The sequence below is a fragment of the Aythya marila genome (assembly GCF_965140915.1).
Source record: "Aythya marila genome assembly, chromosome: 1".
Lineage (NCBI taxonomy): Eukaryota > Metazoa > Chordata > Aves > Anseriformes > Anatidae > Aythya > Aythya marila.
In genome coordinates, this window is record NC_139042.1 from 134704672 (window position 1) to 134724938 (window position 20267).

Here is a 20267-nt window from a genome sequence, read left to right on the forward strand (position 1 = left end):
CTGTACTAGCAAAGCTATTGAGTCTTGTCTACTTGATTAAAATACTGCATATATGTGTATGTGTGTGTGTATAAACACACAAGTGTGCTTAGTTCTTTTAAGAACGAAGACTGAAAACTGTTCTGGGCATAAGCAGAAGCTGTGTAGTACAAAACAGATGTTTAAGGAAATACCTACCTTCTTCCCTTTAAACCTGCTATATACTTTGAAGCTATAAAGCCTTAGTGGTCAAACATGTTTGCTCTAGGGACCGTAGGTTTTGTGTTTGTATGAAATTAAAAGCATGCATTTTATTAGAGATAGCTGCTTCATTTTTATATAAAGAAACGTGTGTTTTTTTTTTCAATACATCAACATTATTCTAGTAACTGTGACTTCATAGAAATTGTTTTAAGCTTTGTTTGGTTTTGCTTCATGCTTTTTTTTTTTCTCCATTAACCTAACAGTCATCCCAGGAACCAGTGGCAATGCTTTCCGTGTCATCTTTTAAAGAAGAAGGGAGAATCTTTACTCTCAGCACAAAAATACATCTGTCTGTCAGTTTTAAAGTACTTTAGTGAAGGTTAACAGCTCAAGTGCATTTAATGTGTGTGCAGAAAGTTACTTATGACAAAATTCTGTAAAACTTGCATTTATCTGTTCCACTGGTGCTCCTTGCACTATCTCACTGTCCTGGTAGTATGTTGTTCCAGATGCAAAACTACTGCATGCAGGACAGCTGAACACTGCCTCTTCCCAACTCTACTGAAAACTTCCTTGCATGGTGGCTTACAGCACAGTACAAAGCTTTCAGATTAAGATTTCAGCTTTGTGGTTATGTCTTTGTTTTATGTCACGTGAACACCGCTAAAAGCTTACAGATGGCATGAAAACACTGTACTCTGTTACAGGGATGTAAATCCAATACTTAGAGTCCAGTGGAGTTAGTCCAGGAGTGAAATCCTAGCTCTGTTGCAGACAACCAGAGTTTTACTGCTGACACCAGTAGCCCTGTGACTTCTTTTTCGTGCGGCTAAGACCACTCTGCCCCTGAGGAGCCCATGTATTATTAAAATATATTTTAATGTTTGTCCCCCAAAAAGCAAACATATAGGTTACTAAATGAATGAACAACTTATGACAAATATTTGGTCTTACTGCACTGATTGCATATTTTCACTTAAATAAAACTTTTAATATGTAATCTCCTAATGGCATTAATACAGCTTTGCCTTTTTTTTCTCAGGCAACAGAAAACATCAAAGCAAACAAATCTCCAAGATCCCAAAAGATACACAATATGTGGCAGATCAGTGGTACAGGCAAGTAAATAAGTAGGAGTAGATTATTACTTTCCTGACAGAATTTAATAGCTAGTAATTGCTTTTTCTCTTGTTCCAAGAGGGGAAAATATCCTGAGAAGTACAAAAGCAGAAATTCTGCAAACAAACAAACAAAATAAAATCACTACTCAAACAACCATCTGTCTATTTTCTGCCGTTCTCCCTACGTACATTAACAATGAGTTAGTTTTGTGACTCTTTGCACATGATACGTGTTAGTGTTTTGTCAATAAATTGAAAAAAATGTCTACATGTATTTATGGAACAAAAAAAATATTAAAGGAAGTAAGTGCTACTGCTTGCTTCAAAGTCTAATTTGACATAAACATTAAACACTCAACATTGACTGTTCACCTCCTAGTGGAAAGCTTATGTTTTGATTTTGGTTCTTGACCTTTTGGAAGAAAATACAAAAAATACATGAATTCTGTCCCTGGGCTTGAAAGGACCAATCCACCCATGCCAGCTACTTCCACAGGAATCAATGGTATACGAATTTTATTTAAATAACTGCAAATTGTAGAAATCAAATATGAAAGCATACACAACAGATCAGGTGTTCCAGGTAAGCTTCCAAAAAGGAGTTAAAGAAACTAGGGAAACAGAGATATGGAATCTCTTCTGTGTCTCAGTTAATAACTTTCTGGAAAAAAAAAAACTTCAAAAATGTCCCCCTTAATCAGATTATGCTAGTAAGAGAAGAGAGAGAATGCCCTTTTTCTTTGTAATGATCACTTTTACTTACAGAATCATAGAATGGCCTGGGTTGAAACTGACCTTAAAGATCATCTAGTTTCTACCCACCTGCTCTGGGAGGGTTGCCAACCACTAGAGCAGGCTGCCCAGAGCCACATCCAGCCTGGCCTTGAATGCCTCCAGGGATGGGGCATCCACCACCTCTCTGGACAACCTGTTCCAGTGCCTCACCTCCCTGTGAGTGAAAAGCTTTCTCCAAATTTCTAACCCAATCCCCCCTGTTTTAGTTTAAAACCATTCCCTCTTGACCTATCACTATTGTCCTATCACTATCAACACATATAAACAGGCGTTCACCCTCCTGTTTATATGCTCCCTTCAAGTACTGGAAGGCCGCAATGAGGTTTCCCTGGAGCCTTCTCTTCAAGCTAAAAGAGTCCAATTCCCTCAACCTTTCGTCATAGGAGAGGTGCTCCAGCCCTCTGATCATCTTAGTGGCCCTACTCTGGACCTGTTCCAAGAGCTTCATGTCCTTCTTATGCTGGGGGTCCCAGGCCTGCACGCAATACTCCAGGTAGAGGTCTCACAAGAGCAGAGTAGAGGGGGACAATCACCTCCCTTGATCTGCTGGACACCCCTTTTTTGATGCAGCCCAGGACATATTTCTGGACTGCAAGTGCGCACTGCTGGCTCACATCCAGCCAGCTTATTTTCCAAGTCCTTCTCCGCAGGGCTGCTCTCAAGTTCTTCTCCCAGTCTATATAAATACCTGGGATTGTCCCAGCCCAAGTGGAACACCTTGCACTTGGCCTTGTTGAAACTGATCAGGTTCTCATGGGCCCACTTCTCCAGGTTGTCCAGGTCTCTCTGGATTGCATCCCTTTCCTCTATTGTATTGACAGCACTGCTCAGCTTGGTGTCATCTGAAAACTTGCTGACAGTGCACTCAATTCCATCGTCTATGTCACTCATAAAGATGTTGAAGCGCACCGGTCCCAAGACTGACCCCTGAGGGACGCCACTTGTGACCGGCCTCCACCCAGATGACCACAACCCTTTGGCTGCAACCAGACAACCAATTCTTTATCCACCTAACAGTCCATCCTTCAAATCCATACCTTTCCAAATTAGAGAGAAGAATGTGGTGAGGGACCATGTCAAAGACTTTGCTTAAGTCCAGGCAGATGATATATCCATCACCCTTCCTTTGTCCACCAATGCCATCACTCCATCATAGAAGGCCACCAGATTGGTTAGGCAAGATCTGCCTTTGGTGAAGCCGTGCTGGCTGTCTCGGATCATCTCTTTATCTCATGCATGCCTTAACATGTCTTCCAGGAGGATCTGCTCCATGATCTTCCGAGGCACAGAGGTGAGGCTCACTGGCCTGTAGTTCCCCAGGTCTTCCTTTCTCCCTTTCTTAAAAATGGGAGTAATGTTTGTCTTTTTCCAGTCTCCATGGACTTCACCTGACAGCCATGATTTTTCAAACATGATGGAGAGCAGCTCGGCAACCACATCAGCCATTGCTCTCCACACCCTTGGATGTATACCGTCTGGCCCCACGGACTTATACACATCCAGTTTCCTTAGGCAGTGCCAGACTTGTTCCACAGTCACACTGGGTTGGAATCTGCTCATCTCACCGTCTCCTTGAGGTTCGGGGTCCTGACAGACATAGGAAACTTGAGCACCAGTGAAGACTGAGGCAAAGCACTTATTGAGTACCTCAGCTTTTTCCATGTCTGATGAAGTCAGTTCTCCCATCTCATTTATCAGAGGGGGAACACTCTCCTTGGCCTGCCTCTTCCTGCCTATGTATCTGTAGAACTCCTTCTTGTTATTCTTCACATCCCTTGCCAAGTTCAGCTCCATCTGTGCCTTGGCTTTCCTGATCCCATCTCTACACATCCAGACGACACCCCTGTATTCCTTCCAGGCTACACAACCCTGCTTCCACTTCTCATACACTTCCCTCTTTTCCATCAGTTTTAGCTGCAGATCCTTGCTCAGCTGTGCCAGTCACCCACCTCCTTTGCTCGATTTCTTCTGCTGGAGGATGGAGTGCTCTTGCGCCCTCAGAAGGGCATCCTTAAAGAGCTGCTAGCTCTGTTCCACTAATATGCCCTTAAGGACAGTTTATCAGGGGAAACCAGCCAGTAATTCCTTAAGCAGCTGGAATTTTGCTCTCCTGAAGTTCAGGGTCCTGACTCTGCTTTTTGCCAGACCCATATTCCTCAGGATCACAAACTCCACCAGGGCATGGTCACTACAGCCCAGACAGCCTCCACTCTTAACCTCTCTAATGCTCTCCCACATCGGTGAGCATCAGGTCTAGTATGGCTTCACCTTGGGTTGGTCCATCTATTACCTGGACCAGAAAGTTATCCTCAACAGACTCCAGGAATCTCCTGGATTGCCTGGAATCCGCTGTGCCACTACCCCAGCAGATGAGCTGGGTAGTTGAAATCCCCCATCAGGACAAGTGCTTGTGAGCATGACAGTTCTTACAGCTGAAGCAAGACCTCATCAACAGACTCCCCCTGATCAGGTGGCCTGTAGCAGACCCCAACCACTACATGTCCTTTACCAGACCAATCCTTGATTTTCACCCACAAGCTCTCAACCTGGTCATGGCTGTTTCTCAGGTGCAGCTCTTCAAAATCTATCCACTTCCTAACATAGAGGGCAACTCCTCCTCCCCTCCTTCCTCGCCTATCCCTTCTGAACAGTTTGTAGCCATCAACAACCATACTCCAGTCATGGGAATCATCCCACCAGTTTTCTGTGATAGCAACTACATCATACATGTAGTTCCCTACTGGTGGCCTCCAGCTCCTCCTGTTTGTTACCCATACGGCGTGCACTAGTGTAAATGCACCTCAGCTGGGCCACCTTTTGGGAGGGAGAAGCCCTAATACCCTCTTGACGATACTCAGGTGTTTCCATGGTTACCAACCTCTCATCAACCCTTGTGTCCTTCCTGCAAAATGTTATGTCACCCTCATCCTTCACCAAGACACAAGACTGCAAGGTCACATTCCTCACCCACAAGAACTGGCATGTTACATTCAGGCTCCTTTATAGTGTTCCTGTTTCCACCCCCACCCCCCTTCATGCCTACTTTAAAGCTCAATGAGCCCTGCCATACTCCCATCCTAAAATCCCTTTCTGCTGGAGGAAAAAGCTATTCCTGTCTGTTGTCAGCAGGCCTGGTCTCATGTAAATTGACTCAAGGTCAAAAAAACAAAACCCTGCCAGTGACACCAGGCTTGGAGCCAATTATTAACCCACTGGCTCATCATGTCCAGTCCCTCCTTATTTCCTATAACTGGAAGGATAGAGGAGAACATGACTTGTGCCCCTGAACCCTTGACCAGTTTTCCCAAGGCTCTGAAGTCCTTCTTCATAGCCTTTAGGGGAGTTCTTCCTATTTCATTGCTGCCTACTTGAAACAACAAAAGAGGATAATAGTCCAAGGGCCATACTAGCGAAGGAAGTTTCTTTCTTACATCTTTAACCCAGGACTCTGGGAGGCAGCAGACCTCCCTTTGTAGCAGGTCTGTTCTGCATATCGGGCCCTCCGCTCCCTTCAGCAGTGAGTCACCAATGACAATGATCCGTCTTTTTACTGAGGAGGTTTTATAACCCCATACTTCATACCCCCATGAGGGCATTGAAGGCATCAAAGTGCTGGCAGACACAAAGATTATGAGATGAGAGGTTAAAAAAATCCTCAACAAAACCTACATCTGCTGTATTCTATTTCTGCCAGTTTAATTAAAAGAATAATCATAGTTTTTAAAGAGCGAAAATCTTCATTTTGAGAATCAGGGAGCATAACATATTCTCTGATACTTTTGGAATGATGAATAATAAGAAACTAAACATGCCTTGGACACTGCAATGGAAAACATGCTGATATAATGGAAGAGAAAAAAGAAAGGAAGAAAGGAAGAGAAAGAAAGAAAGAGAGAAAGAGAAAGAGAGAAAGAGAGAAAGAGAGAAAGAGAGAAAGAGAGAAAGAGAGAAAGAGAGAAAGAGAGAAAGAAAGAAAGAAAGAAAGAAAGAAAGAAAGAAAGAAAGAAAGAAAGAAAGAAAGAAAGAAAGAAAGTACTATTGGCTCTAAATGCTGGAAAGCAGGTCGCTGTTTCTTATCCACAGCATAACAGTCCTCACAATACACCAATTTTGAAGCAGCACCTTTTCAATAGCAACACAACTTTCATTTTCACTGCAGGATGCCACAGGCAAACTGGAGTTTGAAATATGTATGCCAGTCACATGCAAACACACCACAATGTGCTGGAAAGCTGCCGCTTGTTTATGATTTCCTATCTTGTATGTGGCACAATCTCAACTATTCAAAACAGAGCTAATATTTTTTCTATATGTATCAAAATAGCCTTGGCCCTTCTATTTCTTTTCCCACGTAAGCCCCCTCCCCTCCTTTCCTCTGCAGGCTTACAGGTGAGAAGCCAGCTTCTGCCTCTCCCATCACAAAACGGAGACCTTTCTGCTCAGGGGATAAAGAAATGCAAAAAGCCATGGGAGAGAGGGGCTGAAGACACTTGTGGTGTCGTGATACCCACCCTGAGCAGCACAATGCATGGCTGCACATTCTATAGCTGGGCTCCACACTGGCAGCACCGCTGCTTCTAGCATGAGGTTGCAATTTCTTCATTTTTCCTCTGCTGCAGTTTCCATTGCTTCTTCAAATCCATACCAAGCTGATGCCGACTTTATTTTGCACATACATCTCAAATAAGAAGAATCTGGTCACGTTCTTCAATGGGGAAAGACCCTGCTATTGGCTACTCTTCCCTGCGGCAGGGATTTAAAACAGATGCGTGCCTCCCAACAAACCCTCATGTTTTCCTAGTAAAATATGAGACATTCAAGAAGGACCTAAAAAGCATTGTCCGTCACATTTATATTTTAACACCTGTACTGGAGATAGAGACTTCAGTCCATTAATCTTTCGAGAATGATACTCTCCTGACAAAGCAGTTTCTCTGTGAAAATTTGCAATTGTTTTCACAGCAAGATCAATTCTTTTCCTTAGCAGCCCTGTGGCGGAGAGAAAATATCTAGCATAACCCCAAGAGTTTATTTAGCTTGCAGAAGAACAGCAATCTACTTTCAAACCAAAATGATGGCTTATCAATTAATAATTTGTCACTAAACATTTGTCACTAATCTGAAGCCCTGCATGGAAAACAACTGAACAGACTCCTCCAGCAAGGCAGGCCATGACCTCTGTTAATTTACTCAATTGTCACAATAAAAGTTACTTGAACAATGGAAATAATATTCTGAGAGTGACAACACACAAATAAACTGCAGACAGGCCACCAGCCATGGCACTTCAGTACGGTGTTGTAGGGTTTTGTTGCAGTCCTATGAATTTCCATGAGCTTATCATACATGTCCAAGCTGCTGCTTACATGCACCTCTTGATGCTGCCTCATCTGGGTTTTAATTCACTGCATGACTACTTTGAACACTGAAGCAGAAATGAGCGGAGTTTAGGCTGAGTGTGCATATACACACATATGTGGGTACCGAAAGGAGCCTAGGGGATGTTCATGGAGGAGCAGGGCCCCGTGGCCTGTGTTTTGTCTCCGGGCTCCCACAGAAAAATGCTTCTCATTGCATACAGCCCTGAGCAAGAGGTTGCCGGTGCCAACGACAGGACAACATAGTGTGCTTCAGTGCAACCAAGACTGGGGACACTTGAGTGGAAAAGTTTCACATGCACGTTCGTGAAACATAGCATTTTGATGTAAACTGCTCAAGTGGTGCAGCTGCAGAGTGGGGGAAGGAGGAGAAGAAGGAGGAGTAGAAGGAGGAGGAGGAGAAGAAGGAGGAGCGTTTATAAGGAAGCCCAGGGTAGTTGCTCCCACCAGTTTCCTCCCCATAACCCATCAGAACCATCAGAAAATATTTTTAATGAAACCTTCCTCCTCTTCCTCCCCCTCCTGCTCCTCAGCCTGGTGCTATGTGGAGTGGCGTGGAGCCCCCTTGGCTGCTCCTCTACCATTACCTAAGAAAGCCCATTCAAAAAAAAATTTAAAAAGCTATAGATGAGGAAGTAGTGACTTGCTGACTATGTGGAACTCGGGTGTTACTTTTGGGCAGGAGGATTCCAAAAACTACCTGAGGCAGGTATGTGAGTCACTCATACTCATGGGCAGCACTGCGCTGCATGGGGATTGACTTTTGGGCAAGCAGTGCTGAGTGGAACATGGAGGCAGAGAGGTTTACATGTGCTGAAGTACAATCACAGTATTATTGTTTTAAAGTTTCTTTTGTCTGATGGTCTGTTGCTTTCTTCTCTTTTTTTTTTTTTTTTTTTTTTTTGGACAGCTTGCTGCCTGTCATCAGAAGAATGTATTCATTTTTCTCTATCAGATCCCAGTTAATTAGCCATCGCTGCAGCAGGCGCAAGGAATTAAATTCAAAGTGAAACTCATTCTAATCAAAACTGCAGCAAACTGGGGGTTTTGTTTGACTTTAACCTGAAAGTCAGTTATTGTACCACTGATGCACATACCACATTACCAGCTGAGTGCTTTCAGCATCCCTCTATCAGTGTGAAATATTTAATCGGTGCAAGGATCCAATCAGTGCAGCAGAGGGGAATCTAGTGTGTGCATTAATTTACTTTCAGCTGAAAAGCAGTAAAGCAGGTCAGAAACATATAACCTTCTCCCTTCCCCCCTCCTCCTTACCCTCCCAAACAAATGCACAGCACATCACGAGAGTTTTGGCGGTGGGGGAGGGAATGAAAGCCACCCCGGATGAATTCAGATTGGAGAGTCAGACAATAAATTACCCGTCTTGCCAAAGAACAACAAGCACTGCTGGGAACATAAGAGAGGAACAGCCCCCTCCCTAACATAACCTCAAAAATCCCCTTGCAAATTAATTACATTAGGTAATTGTTTTTTAATCTTTGACTCTTTCTAAGCTAAAAAGATGGCTGAATGATTAGTCCTTCTGTGTATGACGTTAATTAGAAAGAAAGCAAATGCCAGGAAATAATGAATCAATTTTTCTATTAAGGTGCAATGGCTCTGGGTTTTCTGACCAGGCATGTTCTCCAGAAATGGCTTCCATTAATATTATTAGTATTAAAAACCTCATTTAGAAGCATTACCAAGCTCTTTTACACATCAGCAATTCTATATATTGCAGAAGCATATTGTAGCTAAACAAAAACTTTTCCCACCATCAAATTTACAACCTATTCTCTGAAGACCAGCAGGGTGCTTATCTCCATGAAACCCAGCAAGACTATCTATACGCGATTTTCTTTCACAAGGGACCATTCACAATGTAAACGTGGCATGAACAAAACTTGCAAACCCTTACCAACTGAACTGCCGTGCAGAAACGCAACAACAGGCAACAACTGAAGTTGCACAAAAAAGCTCACCCCGGCTCACCAGGCTGATGTCGCCAAAACTCTGGGGGTGGCTGCTCTCCTGGGCAAGGCAGGAATGAAGAATTAGCAAATTTATGTTAAGGGAGAAATTTCAAGAGTGGTAAATACCCTAATAATGGAAACAGTGGGCTTATAAAAGCACATACTCACTCAAGTGCAATTATCCTTTAATTTCTGAAGCCATTAAACAGCTTGCTGATGAAAAACAAAACAAAACAAAACAAAACAAAACAAAAAAAAAACACCACATTTTCAACTGTATAGCTGACTGGCAATCCACTCGTCAAAGCTCTGAATTATCCGCTTAGTGACTTGTAAACAGCAGTTTTTAACTAACAAGGAGTAGGGGAGAAAGAGGACGATATTTAATGAGAAAAGTCAGATTCATATGGTAGAACATTCTGGAAGTGCCCGTGTGTCTTGAAGGAGAGGAGGAGGGGGAGCTGGATTTTTTTTTTTTTTTTTTAGTAACCTCACGAATAATCCCTCCTCCTTTCTCTCTCTCAAACCATGTCAATGATCAAGGAAATGACAACAAGGCGCTTGATTCACAGCTGACTCTCTCTTCTTGTTACATCAGATCAAGAAGGAGCAGTGTAACAGGGGGGCTGATTTCTGCAGGGGAAACAAATCTACAAGCTGGCATTTTGTCTCCTACTCCTATTAATTAGCCCACTTTTCTGTCAGGAAAAGAGCTTTTAAAACTTGCAATAGAGTTACCTATATACACAAGTGTGCCCACTCATGTACACATATATAGGAAATTTAATATTATGCATGTGGGATAAACCTCTCCTGAAAAATCCTCAAGGAAAGAGTGGCTTGTTTCAGATTTTATTTGATGGATGGATCTCCGTTCTTTCCCTTAATCCCAAGAAAAACTGCACAGTACACCACTAATAGTGAGATACAGTCCCTGCTAACCCCCCCGTTAATGATAGCCTTTGGATGGGCTTCATTGTGTTTGGGATTGGGTCCACAGGAGTGAGGCTGCAGCTCAGCCTACAGAGCTATGAAACGCTAATTTTAAATCCAAACTTACAACAAAGAAAAACTTGGGCTTGATCTCACTTTGAATAAACCAGAAAGCATGCAGGCATCCTCTTGGCAGGTCACACGGAGATTTAAATGGCTCCCTGCTGTGTAATGCGGGTTCTCCACTAGCCCCAAAGCTGGAATCCTACTTGCCATTAGCAGCTCAAAATTCACATCCTTTTGCTGTTGCCAGCTCAAGTTTCCCATGATTTGCCATGTCCCAAGCATTCACAAGGACTGCATTCTTCTGGTGTATTTAATGATAAAAGAGAAGAAAAGAGAGGAGAGGAGAGGAGAGGAGAGGAGAGGAGAGGAGAGGAGAGGAGAGGAGAGGAGAGAAAAAAGAAAAAGACGACACAAACACACACAAAAACAAGTCTCCCCAAACATATATACAAAAAACAAAACCAGAGTGTACACAATATAAACACTAATGTGCTTCTAATTTAAGTTTTGAAAAAACAAAGGCAGAGTGATTAAAGGCCAGGAGCATGCAGCTCAGCATATGGAGCCACTGTAAATGCCCTAGTACAAGTTGAATGTTCCCATTGTGTGAAAGACTCATTCATTACAGCTACAAGATGTAGTGCAGCCATTTGCATTTTTAGAGGGGCATCTTGTCATTTTTAGATAAATCATGGGATCCAGACCCTTTTAAATAGCATCAAAGCCCACATTTCTTGATATCCTACCTCCCTTTGTTTTGGTACTCTACTTCACTGTTTTCTTTTCCTCTGTATGAATGTCATTAAACTTTGCATTCTAGTATGTCTCCAGACCCATACCTGAACTCAGGGGCTTCTGGTTTTTGCTTAAACATATGTGTGACTTCCTATGATCAAGCAAAGCAAAAAGAGATGCAACGGCATGCAATCAGAAAAACAAAACAAATAAACAATAAATTAGAGTAATTTATTATACCCAGTTCCAAACCTGCTGCCTCCTGATTCACGCTCCCTTCCTGCATCCTCCTTCCCCTGCCTTCCTACCCCAGATCTAGTAATCATTTCTTTGATTCCTCCCTCTTCACCCCATGTTAAAATTAAATTTGCAAATGCACATTTTCCTTGGTGTGGCAGAAAGAACTGGCAATACTATTAACTAAGCTAAATCATTTTTTCATTTTTTTTTTTTTTAATTTTTCTTTTTCCCAGATAATACAGAATCTTCCTGAAATGAACAAATGTAACTGTGAACAGATACAGACTTCCCATGGGATCAAACCATCAGTTCCTCGGTATACATATAAAGCAGAAAGAAGTTAAATGGTTGCATTTCCCCCCAGGGGAAGGCAGAGCATCAGTTGTGAAATATTCCCATCAGAAATTCTAGATAAGTTACAAAGAAAAAAAATCCCTGCCTCCTCTCCAGAACTCGTATAGAAATTTCCCCAGGACTTCTGCGTATGCACATTTCATCCTGACAAGCATCAGCTTTTAGTATTACTGCATTAATTGGGAGTGATTACTGTTTTCCAGTGGCAGGCATATTTGCATGTTGCTCATGAAAATGCTTGGAGCAACCTTTTAATTTTCCAACGCCCCAAAGTATAGCTTTGGTGAAAGTAAACAAAGCACGCCCACAAAAAAGCCCAAACTGAGTGCCTCCATTTAGGTGCCTCAACCCAAACCCAGCCACTTGTGCCCACACGGGGAGCTGCCAGCTGGCACTGAAGCAAAGTGAGTGTTGGTTTGTGGCTTAGGCTGAGCTCAAGATTTTGGTGCAAAACCTGAAGTTCGGAGGACAGGGGAGGAGGACAGCATTATGAACAGGTTTTTTTGGAAAGCATGGGGACTAACAGAGCTGTCGTTCCACCAGTTTTTATATTAGCACCTCCTGCTAATGAAGAGCCCATATGTCCTGGCAGCACGTCGAGCAGTATCCTTCCCCTCTAGCCTCTGGCTGGACCTGCATCTACTTCTGGTTAAGCACAACAGAACTGAAATCTAATTGGAGGCATCCCCTGAGATTTAGATAAATCCTTTTGCCTCAGCTTCCCCACTTGATAATATATAATTCTCATAAAGATGCTGTGAAAGTTAACTGGCTAGCATCTATTAAATACTGTCTGTTCACTACTAAAGGTAAATTAAACCATATGATCTCATTTTAATCCAACTGGATAATGGCTGCCATATCAAAGGTAGTGCAGTATCACACTGTATACCTTGTCTACTGATATTTTCTAATGTCAACCCAAGGAATCCTTGTGGAGATGAAGTTGAGTCCTCACAGGTCCAAGTATTTTTCTGTGTGTGTGCAGGCCTGGCCACACGCTGAACTAAGTGGAAGGCACAAAGTTAATTGTCTTTTCCTTTCCACAAGGTGCACAAAAAGCAATCAATAGATCCAGAAATGCAGCAAAGCCCAGCACCAGAGACGACAAACATGCAACTGATAGCTAGTAACAAGAGGTGCTGCAAGTCTGAGGAAGAAGGTGCTCAAGGAAGCTGGAAAGAATGGAAGGAGACATACAGGGACCATGTTAATCACAGTAGAGCTCTCTGAGCTCAGTCTGTCAATGGACAAAAAAGGTTAAAGTGGCAAGTCTGAGAGATTTTGCTCCTGCACTGTAAGATAAAATAACTTATTATAAATTATTATGTGGAATGCAAACAACGGGAACTGTGCCAGGTGCTTTGCAGGTGTAAATTGGAAGGATGAGTTGACAGGTGTAAATTGGAAGGATGCATTGACAATGGATTTCCACTGTCAAGGCTACTTCGTGATACACCTTAACAATGACAGCCTTTCTCTGTCCTTTCCCAGGATCTCTGAGCACCCCAACATCATTCATTGAAACCCCTTTGACCCAAGAAAACATCTTCAGAGGTGGCAGCTCAGAGTACACCCATGGAAAGAAGCTGCAGGAGTTAAAACTGAGGCCAGAGAGACATGGCTACTTGACATAACAAGTCAAAGTCAGAAATTGTACCTTGACATCACAAACCCCAAACTTTGGTCATCCAGACAGCACCCTCACTCCACTCTTCCTTCATATTCGCTTTAGTTGCACCACTTCATTTGTCATGTCAAGGTACTTTTCAAAACCTGGACAAATGGCTATCACCTGATCAAATATACTCCCTTATAGAAGTAGAGGGTACTGGAAATCAGGAACTCCAAGCTCTCTCTCATGTGTCCAGACCACTGTACAATTTGCTACTTTTTAAATGGGGAACATACAATGATCTAGCTCCTCTAGTGACATGGCTGTTTTAGGCAGATTTAAAAAACAAAACAAAACAAAAATTATTTTCCCCTTAATCTCCCTAGTCTGACAAAGAATGCTGTGAAAGTACATTCATATGAAAAATCAAAAACAAACTTTTACAGTTTGAGAACCACAAATAATACCACTTGTCTAGATACAGGTAATTGATCAGTCATAATAAGAGGGGGATGCAGCATATAACATTTTTCTTTTAATGAGACTTCAGAGAATGCATAAAACAACAACAACAATCTATTTAGAATGACTGAATTGTACAAATATATTAGCAGAAGTAGGAAATATTGGGCAAATTTAAGAAACAAGGCAATGATATGCTTTCACTCTAACTAAATGGAAATTCAAATGATAAGATAAGGGAAAGAAAAGTATATGGAAGCAGTGTTGGCAAAGAATATTAAAAAGAGACAAAGGATCTGCTAATGAAGGACTGTGTAGATCTTAAAATGAAACTAAGACTCTTCACAACCATTATTTCAGAGGCCAAAGAGAGAGTAACAAGCAATAAATAATGCAGATCATGCCAATGGCAGTAAATAAAATAGAACTTAGAGGAGAGAATGAGAAAGAACAGACTGGGCCCACTTCAAAACAACAATAGGAAATGAACACAATGGATAAGGAGAAAGCAAGGACACACTATACAGTAACTCTGCATTTACCTCCACAAATAAAGATGGAGATGATTACATAGCACATGGATAAAACAGAAATTATCTGGAAAATGTAGATGTTAGTCTGCAGTGGTGACTATCTGAACTAGTTTTTAAACTACTCTCATGAACAGAGTCAAGAGAAAGACAGACATTTTGTATGTTGATTTTTTGCTGTGATAGTGGCAAGCACTTAGATACTTCAGCCACAAGGGCTATATAGGGAGCTACACAGAGTGACACAGATCTGTGTGTATACTTAGAAAGTATTCAAGGGCACAAAAGAAAGGCTAGAAGAGAATAAGAGAAGCTTCAACAAACTTTTTCACAACTTTGTTATATTTAAGGATACGAATAAACAATGCCCTCTTGGCCTTATTTCCCATTGTGTGCTATGGAGTGCAAAACATCATAGCCACTTATTACAGACTCTACCTCAATCAGTCACTCAGATCCTTTGCCTGAAACATTTATCATAGCTGATAGCTTTTCTTCTGATAAAAGCTATTGTGCAAAGAAGCTGAACACAAAAAATCACAGGATGGCCAGTAAAAGATTGCATGCTCTGCTCTCTAGTTCTGCAGTGCCTCCACTTTTTCTTTTCTTTCTTTTCTTTTCTTTTCTTTTCTTTTCTTTTCTTTTCTTTTCTTTTCTTTTCTTTTCTTTTCTTTTCTTTTCTTTTCTTTTCTTTTCTTTTCTTTTCTTTTCTTTTCTTTTCTTTTCTTTTCTTTTCTTTTCTTTTCTTTTCTTTTCTTTTCTTTTCTTTTCTTTTTTCTCTCCTCTCCTCTCCTCTCCTCTCCTCTCCTCTCCTCTCCTCTCCTCTCCTCTCCTCTCCTCTCCTCTCCTCTCCTCTCCTCTCCTCTCCTCTCCTCTCCTCTCCTCTCCTCTCCTCTCCTCTCCTCTCCTCTCCTCTCCTCTCCTCTCCTCTCCTCTCCTCTCCTCTCCTCTCCTCTCCTCTCCTCTCCTCTCCTCTCCTCTTCTCTCTTCTTTTCGCATTTCCATTTGGGCTATTGTCTTCTTCTGGAAGCGTGGAGCATGTTACATCTTGTCAGAGTAGAAGGCAATGATTAGGACATGCCGTGGAGTACTGTGGCATGTTTGTGATGCAGCCTCTAGAGATCAAAGTTCAAATATAGGTCAGACCATAAGTGGGAAATAAAAAAGTAGGCCTTGTTCTAGTTCCCATGCTCCAAAACAATCTTGGGTGTAACCCTCCGTCCTGGGACAAGATTTGCTGGCAGTTGTATGAATTGCAAATATGTGATGTAGAAAAAGAATGGGGCAAATAAGGTACAAAATGAAGATTTGCTCATTCCACTGGATTCTAGCTGAGCAGGTGGTGAGGATGTTAACAATACTCAATGTGGTAGAAATACTTCTCAGCTCAGCTTCTCTACTGATACCGTGACTGCATCCAGCCTTGCATTATTTTATTCCTGCTTTCACCTCTGCTTTTATTCGTTTATTTTCTAAACTAAAGCCTCTCAGGGAACTGTGGAAAAATAAAATAAAGCCCTATAATGATGACATTCTCCAGGAGGTAAGTGTTTTACCCAACACTGTACTCCAATATAGACTGGCAGTACTTCCAAAGAAAGCTATCTCCTGGCTTCTTCATCCTCCTCCTGTGCTGCCCCCTCTACATGACTGCATCAGCATTTAGCTAGCTGTGCAAAAGAGCAGGAACTCCTACTAATTAAAGCTAGTCTGGCAAAGAAATAATGTAAGTTTTAACTCAGACCAGTTACCCACCTCAGCTAACACCCTAGCTGGAAGAACAACAGGGCCAGCACCACAGGAGGAGCCAAGCAGGAGGGAAAAACACTCTTTCAGAAAGAGGGCTGGTGTGGCATTTGGGCAGCTATGGGCATTGGTAACCTCACAATTGACTGTGAGGAAAGTGAAAAATATAAAAGAAGGGATTAAAGAATAAAAGAAAAAAACAGAGTACGCAGAATTGCTCATTAAGACAAAGCATCTTGGCTAAAGGTACCAAGTAAAAAGCCACAGTGCCTTTCACCACTAGGCCAACAAGTTGCTTCCAGCAGTAATCAATGCTCACTTTCTTCAGCTAGGTGTTTAGCAGCCCGTGTGGAAACAGTCCAGTTTCCAGCAGACAGCTGCCTACAACATAACCAGTAATAATAAGCAGACTCAGCAGAGAGGCTAAGGACTGCATGGACACAGTGAGTAAATTACCCTCTCAACCCTTAGAGGATTATAGGTCTCTGTCAAGTCATTCAGATCTAAAATTTGACCTGTCTTAAAGCATTTATAGCTTGCTAGGGAATACATTCCATATCCTCAACAGCCATTTCAAAGAAAATAAATCTCTTGATTATAAAAATGCATTTAATAATTCTACTAACAATTTCCTTCTGCAACCAACTTTTACCAAAAAAAGATTATGTACTCCTAATTCACATTTCAGCTTAATATTTACTAACATCCCCGTTAGTAAGCCCTAACAAATACCACCCTGAGACTTATGCTGACATGAGAAATCAAAACCACAAGAACTAGAGCCATCAAAAAACCAATTCAACAGAAATGAGTAAAAAAATCATCCAAATGGAAAGGGAGAGAGCAGACAAGGAAAGACCTGTTTTCAAGAAATAGGACTTCAAGTGAAAGATATTCAAACCTAAGAATTTTTGACAGTAGTCTTTCCAGGAACCAAAAGCAAGATATGCTGGAATGCAGCGCTGTGCAAGGCTAAAGGGAAACACATCTGATTTTTTAACCAAAAAGTTAACCAAAGTTAAAGGAAGAAGTAATTACAGCTTCAGTGATACTTTCTTAATGCGAAGATGCACGAAGTGGCAAGACACAAAGATTGCTGAATTCAGCAGTGGCTAATCCTATAGAGGGGAAAAGCAATCTGTAAATGGAAACTTTTCAAAGCTGGAAAGAAAAGTGAAGCTCCTGTGTATTTTAGTGGTAAGCACGACTGAATCTCCTCCTATCTATTATTTCAGTATTATCCATTAACATCACTGCACTTAAGAGCTTATCAGCATTTCCTTTCAAAAACTCAAATGATAAAGTTTATTAGTTGATTGCTTATCTGGGGAGGGCATGTGTCCTGGTTTTAGTTAGGACAGAGTTAATTTTCTTCCTAGTAGCTGGTAGAATGCCGTGTTTTGGCTTAGGATGAGAAGAGAGCTGATAACACACTGATGTTTTAATTGTTGCAGAGCAGTGCTTACACCAGGCCAAGGATGTTTCAGTTTCTTGCTCTGTCCTGCCAGCGGGCAGGCTGGGGGTGCAGTAAGAGCTGGGAGGGGACAGACCCAGAACAGTGGACCCAAACTGGCCAAAGGGGTATTCCATCCCATATGGCGTCATGCTAAACAATATATAGGGGTGGCTAGTCGGGGGAAGGAGGGACAGACTGCTCGGGGTTAGGCTGGGCATCAGTCAGCAGGTGGTGAGCAATTGCATTGTGCATCACTTGTTTGTACTCATTATTATTAGTAGTACTATTATCATCATCATTGTTATTATTATTATTAGTTATTATAATTTTCCTGTCTTAATAAACCGTCTTTATCTCAACTCACAGGCTTCACTTTCCCATTTCTCTCCCCCATCCCAGAGAGGGAGGGGGGAGGGTAAGCGAACGGCTGTGTGGTGTTTAGCTGCCGGCTGGGTTAAACCACAACAGTCCTGATGAACAAAAGATGGCACACATGTTGGAATAGGACACATACATTCATATTGGGCCAAGGAGATCAGTGCCTCAGAAGTTGTGATTCCTACTCATCTTCCAAGATGTATGTCTCTGCAGTTCCCTCTTCACTGATCATGGTAACTGCAGATTCAACACTGCCACACCTCCAGCTCATAGTGCTGCTAGACTACAGAGACAGAGGAAACTTCTGCTTTAGTTTATATGCTCACTGAGCTTTATTTTTCTCTCGTTCAGTGGTGTAAAACCCATCAACTTCAGAAGAATTAGGCCTGGTTTGTAAGAGCAGAAAGAAATCAAATTGAATGTATTTAAAGGCATGTAAATACATGAACAATTCTACTCCTTACTCTCCGGTCTCTGTTTTATAAAGGGCAGGCAGACTAGCTCCCTGAGTGTCCCTCCACTACCAATTGTGAGAACTAGCTTGAACATGTAGCAAAGCAGGAGGCTCCTCAATCATTTCAAGGGAACCCCACAGCCCCACTGTGAGCTGAGACCCATACTCCCTAGTGTGTATTAGACCCTGGGAACACCCTGCTAGTGCCTTTGCATGGAAGGAGACAAGGGAAAAATCATCCCACCTGATAGGTGACCTGATGGATTCTCCACTGACATCGTGCGTGTGGGCTTTTACATTTATTATCCTTATTAGGTGCTGAAAGTTGGAGAATTCAAGCCCCAAAACTAATGTTCAGCCATGCAGACACAACGTTCTTTATCTTGGGGGTTGTGCTCATATAAAATTGGGATGTCTCAATGGGGATTCAGCCTTAGGAAATCTGTGCCAAAAACACAAGTTAGATGAAAGCAAGAGAATTTATGTACTGACCTCAAGGACAGGTGATTTGGGTATGTACATTGCCTGTCTGGGTGTTCAGGACCCATGATGGTGCATAACGCATCTGCTGACACAAAATCTCCTGCCACCTCTGATCTGGATCTTCTGTCACCATGCTCCTGCAGCAATAATCTCCCCCACACACAGATGGGCTGCTGACCACACAGCATTCCCCACGATGGGGACAAAATTGCCTCTGAGGCTTGGCAACCTTACCTTCCACTTGTCTGAGGCTGCCAGTTAGATGTCTCTGCTTTAGGGCAAAATGGCTCCTCAGATGTGTTCCCTTTGGGATGCAGGCAACATGTATGTGCCTTTCTGGCATGGAAGCCTTCCTAGCTTGGAAAGTTCTGGCTTTCCTTGAGAAGCTGCAATGTTAATGTGAGAATGAATTTGGCTAGGAGGAAGGTTGACACAGTCAAGGTTGCCCATGCTGAGCAATGAAGCTTGGTTGTGAACTTACTGATAAGGATTTTTACAACTATGCAGGAGGCGGAGCAAAACAATCTGGACAAACTCAGTGTCCTGGCAAAGAGCACAAGGACAAGACATAATCAAGCAAAGGATGGCTTGTGGCAACATAAATCTACTCGCACATCATCGTGACTAAACTATAATTAGATACCTTTTTTTTTTTTTTAATTACATGTGATTCTTTCGAAGAGCTGCTGATGTGAGAGTAGATTTACAATTCTACAAAGAAGTATTGTTAAACTGACTTTTTAACCCTTTTCATGTTGATGTAAGTAAAAATTCTCACAATACCTGTTTTCTTTCAACTGACTGATAAAGAATAGGACAGATACTGTAAGGTTTGAGCCTGGTACATTAAGAAAAGACAAGTGAGTTTTACTCTGCATTGCATTATATTACAATATCAAGAGGCATGTAAAAATACATTTTTTCGTGAGAAAGAAAAGCATTTCAAGAGTAATAACAAACTTTTCACAGCAGTCTGCAGAAGAGGGAATGCTTTTAATTGTTGCCTGCCAGCACACCTGATTTCCAAAACAGGAGACAACAGGAAGCTACAAGAACATTTTTATTTTCTTTGGTTTCTCACTGTGTTTCTCACTCTGAAAACATGTGGACAAGAGTGAATGGAGGTTGCACACCTTCATTAGCACCTTGAGAATGTGTTGTTTCTGAAAAGCAGTCATATTTACCTTGGAGACTAGCCCAAGCACTCCAAAACTCTTTCCATTTTTCCTGGAAGTTTCGTCCAATGAAAGAGCATTTACAATGACTGCTAGAAGAAGCCTGACAGATGTGTAGAACATTACCTACATGCTCATTGTCCATCAGTGCCTTAAGCCATGGGATGTGAGAGAGGTTCTAACTCCAAAA

At 42.0% G+C, this 20267-nt stretch overlaps 1 protein-coding gene across 3 annotated transcripts in view; it reads right to left on the reverse strand.

The window, feature by feature from the left end:
• PHF21B (PHD finger protein 21B) overlaps nt 1–20267 on the reverse strand; it is a gene marked incomplete at its 3' end in the record, with an annotated part of 173863 nt that overhangs the window by 65976 nt on the left and 87620 nt on the right. The gene's annotated exons all lie outside the window — the stretch shown is intronic.